The sequence below is a fragment of the Sciurus vulgaris genome, assembly GCF_902686455.1.
Source record: "Sciurus vulgaris genome assembly, chromosome: 4".
Classification (NCBI taxonomy): Eukaryota; Metazoa; Chordata; class Mammalia; order Rodentia; family Sciuridae; genus Sciurus; species Sciurus vulgaris.
The window spans coordinates 185,018,127-185,026,427 of record NC_136464.1 but is presented as its reverse complement, the minus strand read 5'-3'; positions in this window follow the sequence as shown (position 1 = coordinate 185,026,427).

Here is an 8,301-nt window from a genome sequence, read left to right as displayed (position 1 = left end):
TTGGTAGGCACTCTATTGCTGAGCCACATTCCTAGCTCTATAATCATTCCTAAAATAAAAGATCATGTTAGTCCTCTGCACAGAATCCTGCACTTCCTGTCACTCAGAATAAAATCCAAAGTTACTTCCACTGCCTTCCGACCCCAGAGTGATTGTCACTCCTAGTCTCCTACCATAGTCCTCCTCATTACATATTTGCTCTTAGTCTAACCTGCCAAACAGATTCCTACTCTCATTTCTGGTGGAATGTTCTTTCCCCAAACATCTGCATAGTTTTTGCATTCATTTCATTTAGTTTTCTTCTCACTTGTCCTCTTGCCAATGCAAAGCAATTCCTAACCATTCTGTATAAAATAATTCATATGTCTTTCCTTATTCTCAATCCCCTTAGCTGGCTTTATTTTTCTTCTTTGCATTTATCACTGTTTGCCATAGTCATTCGTTCATTCATTGTCATCTGTGTCACTGTTAGGCCCAACAGAAAAGCTTTTTTTTTTCTATAATGTATTCTTAGTGTCTTACTCTACTCCTGTTACTATAACAGAATACCTGAGTCTGGATGATTTTAAAGAACAGAAACTTAACGTCTTGCAGTTTTGGAAGCTAGAAATTCAAGATTGAGGCACCACTGGGTTCTGTGTCCTGAAGACCTAGTTTCTGCTACCAATGTGATGCCTTGCTGCTGTATCCTCCGGAGGGGAGGAACCACCATACCCTCAAACAGCAGAAGAGATGGAGGGAAAGAGTGAGGTCACTCCTTGCAGCCTCCTTATAAGGGCACTAACCATACTGAGCTTTCAGGACTCAATGGCCTGCTGCAGGCCCCACCTCTTAATTCTGTCACAGCATTAGTTAAGTTCAAGGTCTGAGCTTGGTGGGCACATTCAGGCCTTGGCATCATATGAACACCACCACATCTGTAATTTTGAACATTTCCAGTTGAGCTCAAAAAACATATTTTTGATGCCATTGTATTATTTTTAATATGTAATTATTTATTGTTAATATATGGGAGTACTGTTGATTTTTATACATTGACTTTATATCCTTTGACTATGCTAAAATTACGTTCATTCTAGCAGATTTTTTAGATTACTTGGAATTTTGTATGCAAGTGTTTGTGACAATTTTATTTCTTCCTTTTAATGTCCATGCCTTTTTTCTTTTTGTTGAATCATTGAACTGAATAGGACCTATAACACAGTGTTAATAGAAGTTGTGGGAATTGCCAAACTTACATTTCTAAGTAAAATCCACTTGGTCATAATGTATTATCCTTTTGTGCGTGTGTGTATTATTGGATTCACTTTGCTAGTGAAGATGAGTTCTGCTTCCTCAGGTGTTGAAGTCTAACATCAGAGAAGCACAGGTTTTATTTAAAGGTAATAATACAGACTTCTCCCAGGAGGGAGAAGGGGGTCATGGCTGATGTTCTAAAGTCCCAAGAAGTGAGTGCACCCTACATCCTTTATAGGTTAAGGTCTCTTTTGTTCTCCAGTTCTCTCCCCCTTATCTCTCCTTTCTGCCTATGTGACTAGGCCTGGTTTTGCAGGTGAAATGCACAAAGTGAGAAGCGGATGGGGCAGGGGGAGGGCCAAAGTGATTCAGCCAGGCAGGGGCCCAGGGGGCATTAATTAGCAGCTCCCTGCCTGTAGTCCTTGATAAGGGCAGGTAAACTTGGTAATCAATGGGCCCCAGAGGAGGCAGGGGATATAGCTCAGTTGGTAGAGTGCTTGCCTTGCATGCACAAGGCCCTGAGTTCAATCCCTACACCAAAAAAAAAAAAAAAAAAAAGAAGGGCTCTGGAGCTCCTTGACATTCCATTCTATTCTTCCAGAGGCAGATGCTTTCATGGCCTCCATTTCCTCAATCTGACCTGATCCCCTATTTCTACACTAACTGCCTGTCTCCAATTCTGGCTTCATTCCCCACTTTTGCTTTAGGAACTCCTTACTGCTGTAATGAAAGGGGGTGATGACCACTCTGGCTGCTTCGAGCTGGAAGTGGGCAGCGTGGGGCAGGCAGTTTGGAGTTCCCTTTTAGAAATCAGGTCAATCGAGGGGTCCATGGTAGAAGTCTGGTTGGGGAAGAGCAGGTTGTAAAGTGATCTGGGGGTGGGTGCTTCTATGAGAGAGAAACAAAAAGATGTGAGTACCGAAATGAGATTAGTACAAAATAAATGTTGCAGTATCTGGAAAATGCCAATGAATATCATCAAGATGATAGAAGTCAATAATATATCACCAGGTGGTGGAAGAACTGAGAAGTTTTTCCCATAGCAAGGCCTAACAAAGGCTGGAGAGGACAAGGCCTTTATTTGGGAACTTTAACATTGTCCGAGTTATCAGGAATGTAAACACAACATTTAACTCTTAATGTCATTGATGTCACCAGAAATATAGTTAGGCTACTTAATATCATCTGATTTTTGTAAAATATCCTCTTATTGGTATGACCTGTGTTTAGTAGAGATCCTTATATTTCTGCTACTTAGGGCTAGATAATCTTACTAGCAAACATAGATTTAAGCCTAACTGTGTAGCTTAGGAAGATCTGTAGGCCTTAAACTGACTAAAAATTTCTGACTCTGGCAGTTTCTCTTGATAGTTATCAGGCACATTTGCCTAAGAATCTCTCTCTTTTGTAGCTTCCAATCTTTACTTATTCTAGGGAGTAACACAAGTGTACATCTTAATTATTTCTTTTAAATTCCTGGGAGTGGATATATTTTGGTTTTAACTGTTTTGCTAGGTGTTTAAGGTCAAGCTGGTCAAATTGACCTGTTCCTGTCTTGTTAAAGGGTCAGCTGAGTTCCCACTGGGGTCACTCATGGGGAACTTGAGAGCAGCTTCTTAGCTCCTTTAGTGCCATTCACTAGTTAAGTTCTCTTTGATGAAGTGGCTTCCCTTGGAAGCCTCAGGGTATCTCCCTTGTTCCATGACCATCCTCTGTAGTAGGTACACTGAGTAGCATTTTATCCACCAGTGGTCTCATCAATCTCCCTGATCGGGAGGTTGTGTGACCCAGAGTTGCAAAGCTCCTTAGAGCAGTTCTCTTGTTCTCTGGATTCAGGCTGACTCTGAGGGCGAAAGCCAAATACTGTTTTTTCTTGGCCTCTGTTATATCTCAAGCTCTAAATTTGATTTTAACCATCCAGCAAGCCAGTCTCATCAGTCATAAAGTAAGAGTACTGGGCTTAACTTCAATGTTTATAACTTTACAGTTATTTACCCTTTTATTTAACTGGAGTCTGTATTAGTACTGGAAGCTACCATTATATACAATCTGTTCTGTAGGTGATGGTTTATTATCACAAGTTACCTAGCTTGTGTGTTCTTGAAGCAGCCACTAATGCAAAACATTAACAGGTAATAGTTTTACAAAATGAAATTAGCAAGAGTAAAAATATATTCAGCTTATATAGTAGCTATCTTGAATTTTGGCTGAGCTCTACATTATATTCCCTGTTTGAGATCACAGTAATTTTACAACAAGAGCCAATCTCTTGACTATGACTTTAAATAAGCTAAGTCTGGCTTATTTTGGAGTCACTCTAACATGCAGTAAGGTGGGAGGCAGAGCCTTATCTCAGGTAAGGCGTGGCTCTTTACAAATCTTAAGTGTTCTAATTCAGATGCTGATGTTTGCTTCTTTCTTAAATATTATTTTAAGAAGTTTACATATACTGTTTCCTGAGTCTATATGAACTTTAACACAATTTAACATTATATGTAAAACATGAATCAAAAAAAGTCTGAGAGAACTTTTAACTTCCCTTTTGTGGGGCAAAGTGGCGAAATGTTTTTTTTATGTTTCATGATATTAACTTTTAAAGAAATCAGGCTCTCACTAACTTTTAGAAATACATTTAAAATTTTTATCTCAGTAATAAAAGTAACAAATTTTACATATACCCTACTGATAACAGGTCCTATAATAGAACATTAAATGATAGAAATAAATCCCCAATAAAATTTACTCTTTTTATAAGTTTAAAATTACCATTACTGAGAAGTTTAATTTGGAGAATAGCAGCTTGATAAATTTTCTGCTTTTTAAAGACTTGTATACCTGGAAAATATGAACACATTTAATATACAAAGAATGACCATTCCACAATTACTTTGATAATTTTATATTACCAAATTTAGTTTTTAAAGAAAAATTTAGACTCTGTAACGTAGTACAATACTCTAACAGTTGTTTAACCATAATTGTATAAGCCTCAATTTTTAAGACTAATTGTTCTAAAGAATAAAACTTAACAGACATAATGTTAAGAGTAAATTAGTGTTTCTAAGAAGTCTTTGTATTTTAATTTATGGATTAAACTTTGGTTTATATCAGTACATTAGTATTTGACCTTAGGAAAAAACTTAAATAGCTTTAACTGATTGTCTCATGTACATATAACCACCTTAGTTACATACAAAGTTGTTGAAATTTACCCTTTACTTACACAGACTTTCTTAGTACTTACTTAAACCCTCATGTATTTTATCACACAGACTTTCTTGCCCAGAAATATTTTTTTCACTAAATATATTTCCATATTTAGAACTTTTTATTTTCTCTTTCCTATCTGTTAACCCCTTCTTGTTCACATTTTGAAACAACTCTTATGAAATTTCTGAATTCAGATAAATTACTCCTTTTTAATAAGATTAAATATTTTGTTATTTATAGTACTCTAATTGAAACATGGTTGAAACTTTTGGAACCCTTTGTATATAGAATTGTACCTGTTAGGACATGACTCTTAGTAACTTTGTTTTTAGTTTAGTGATGACACAAAGCAATTTTAAAACCTTTTTATTTACCAACCTATGAAAACACCAATAATGTTTAAATATGTTACCCCATGGAATTTAAGGAGTTAAGAGTACTCAATGTTATTTAACAATTAGCATTTTAACTTTGTAAATTAATCAGATGTCTCTAAGAAACACATTTGAGTAATCCCATACAAGTCAAATCTAATTTACTTATTTTTCTGTAAAAACCAAGATATCAGACAAGTGTACTGAACAGTATTTGCAAATCTCTTTCCTGTTGAAGAAAAGTCCTAGAAACAATTGATATTAGACATTTTATAAACAACATTTTATTAGTTCAACCACCTCTAGGTGACTCTAGAGACTTGTTAAGTAATTTTAAAGACATTTTACTTTCATTTGTTTACCCAATTTAAATTGAACCTTTTTTAAATCACATGAATTGAAAGTATCTGGATCCATTTTTTGAATTTTAATTTTATGAGCACTCAATTTTGATATCATTTACATGATACTTAGATGCACAGAGACAAGCAACATGATGTCAGACAACATGACATACGCATAACACAAAAGCAAAAACCTTGTAACTTTATAGGTGACTCTCCATTACACTGTAACAGATGTTTAAAAACTCTAGTTGAATAAAAAAAATAGGACTGATCGAAAAAAGTGATGAGCTCAAAAAATATAGAATTTAAGGGAAAAACAAGAGTCCTGGAAAAATGATATGGCCATTAATTACTTTAGTAAATCACCATAAAATTTACTTTTTCTGGAGTTCAGGTAAAACTTTTTTTTTTCCTTGGGTTTGAGATGGTCTCCTAATGAGCCTTCCGGCTTCCTCTATTTACATTTCATTGTAAGCCTTGACTGAGATCTGGAAGGAGCTGAGATAACAGGTTCTAGCAGAAACTTTATGTCTAGGGCATTGTAGCCATTTCTATCAGGACAGGTTTGGATGTCAAAGAAAATTATGAGACTTTATTTTCCATTACTTTTGAGAATGAAACTACTATGCTAAGCTCCTCACTGAGATATGCCATCAGCTATTGAGCTGGTCTGCCCATGGCTGCCTATCCAGAATTTTGGGATTTTTTTTTCAGGATTACTTTTCTCTCGGTGACAAACAGGTTAAATCTTGTTCCATAGGTAAACTGAGGACAGGGGCCCCTTTTTGATATTGCTGGGACAGAGGATGTTGTCCTATCGTTGTTATTTTTCTGTCCTAGTTTGTGGGTTCCTTGAAACAGTGGCAATCCTAAGTGTTGAACCTGTTGATGGCATAATTAAGCTTTATTCTTTGAGATATTATAATTCCTATCAGCTAAGAAGTTTCAGAATTCTCTAATGACCTTTTGAGATTCCTCCTGGGTGGAGGTACATAAAGGATGTCATTTACATATTGGAGAACAATTACAGGTGTTTTATCTCTGAATTTTGTTAAGTCCTTAGCTAGGGTTTGTCTGGAACAGGTGAGGGCCATCTCTAAATTCTAAGGCAACACTGTCTAAGTTAGTTGAGATACACTATCTGGTTACTCAAAGGCAAACAGAAATTGCAATTGAGAGTCTAGCATATACAGGAAAAGCCATCTTTTAAATCTAACACAGTAAACCTAGCAGCAGCTGGAATCCAAGATAAAGAGTGCATGGATTAAGAACTACAGGGTGGGGAAAATTACTGCTTCATTATTCTAAGGTTTTTGGACTAGGCAGTTTGCTTTATAATTCCTAAAATGGTGAATTGCATGGGCTGTTGCAAGGCATTAAAAGTTTTTGTCATTTTGAATGATCTTTAAGGTTTTGAAAGATCGGGGCTATGTACCAATTTTTGTAATTTCCTCTAAATATTTGGGGCTGACTGAATGACAAATTTATACTTTAAAATTAGGTGACCCTCTATGGATTCAGGATTCAGGATGGTGTGCTTTCTTATTGCCTTCTTGAGTCTCTCCATGAAAATAACAGGACTTTCCTGAGGCCTCATATAATAGTTTTTTAGGCATCCTACTCATTATTTGAATCCAAGTTAGGTTGGTTTCTGGGAACTGCCTGTGCTCTAGATGGTTAAGTATTAGCATAATTTTTCTGGTGAAGTCAAATACCTGGCATAAGTTTTGAAACATCTCAACATATTTATTTGGATCCTCCAAAAACCTCTCTAAGTTTATTTTTATCTGACTTAGGTTAGGGGGTCCCTGATTTTCCTCCCTTAGTAGGTGATTTCTCAAGGCTTTCTCCCCTTATGGATGGCAGGGATTATTGCTGTCGAGCTTGGTAACATACGAAAGGCACTTTCTTGATCATTTGCAGCTCAGCAGTGTGCAGGCTAGTGGTGACCCTGGCAACACTGTCGAGAGAGAAGCACCCTCCTGAGTTAGAAGTATTAGGAATGTCTCCCTAACTGAGCTTCCTTACGGCCCAGAAAAACCCGTCTCTCACTACCTGGCTTTGCCAAAGTCATTTCTGACCTTCAGCAAAGTGCTAGGGTCCCAGTTTGCCCTGTGCTAGAGACCCTGGGAGGATTCAGACTTAAGGGCCTTACTGCTTTCCTCCCTATAAACTCCTGATGATGAAAAAACAATGACAGAAGTAAAAAGTGTGCATTTTTTGCCTATTTTTTTCCCTGTAGACTTTAAGGAATCTCTGGAGGGTGAGGGGACATCTATTGGTTGTTAGGTGTATAATGCCCTTTTCCTGGAGGGTCTCCTGGGAGGGTTGATCTTAAATGCCTCCCTCTTGCAGCTTAAAGATAGTGAGCACACTTAAGCACAGCAACAGTAATAGGGAGACTCTAGATAGACTAGTGAAGGCTAACTATGCGAACGAAGGGAAACTGGGCATTTTCTTACTAATCATCCCATGTCTTTCTCTTAATCCTATGATCTGAATTCCTAGGGTCTGATCGGTGAGGGAAGGGAGCATCCAGGAGGGAGTGATGTGGGGGAGTGTTGTCAGCCCTTACGGAGGCGAAGGTAATTGGCGCTTTCCCTCAGTGCCATTTCTCAACCGAGCACCCTGGATACCCCTTAGGGCAGTCAGGGGTGTGAGTCCAGAGAAGGAACCTTTGGGATCCGCCGGAGAGTAGCCGGGGCCAGAGAACCCCGCAGTTGTTCCAACCCTTCCTCCGCCTCCACGCATCCTGGGTAGATCAGGACTAGGGACACTGTGTACTGACGGCAATTGTGCTCCGGGCCTGGACAGAAAAGTAGGAAACGGCTTCGGCAGAGTCCAACATGCCTGGTCTGCACAGAGCAGGTGATTGAAAACTGCCTGGGCCATAAACCTCTCACCCGAGTCTTGAAGGATGGTGGCTGCCCTAGCGGCATTTAAGTAGCTGACGGGTGCCCATTTTGCCCTCCAAAAATAAAGAGACAGAGAGATGCACCTCAAACAGATGTGGGGTGTGTCGACGTTGATTTTTGTGTCTATATTCATGAGTGACATTTTTTTTTTTTGCACTACTGGGTATTAAGCAGGGCCTTGCACATGCTAGACAAGCTCTCTATTCTGTATTTTTCTTA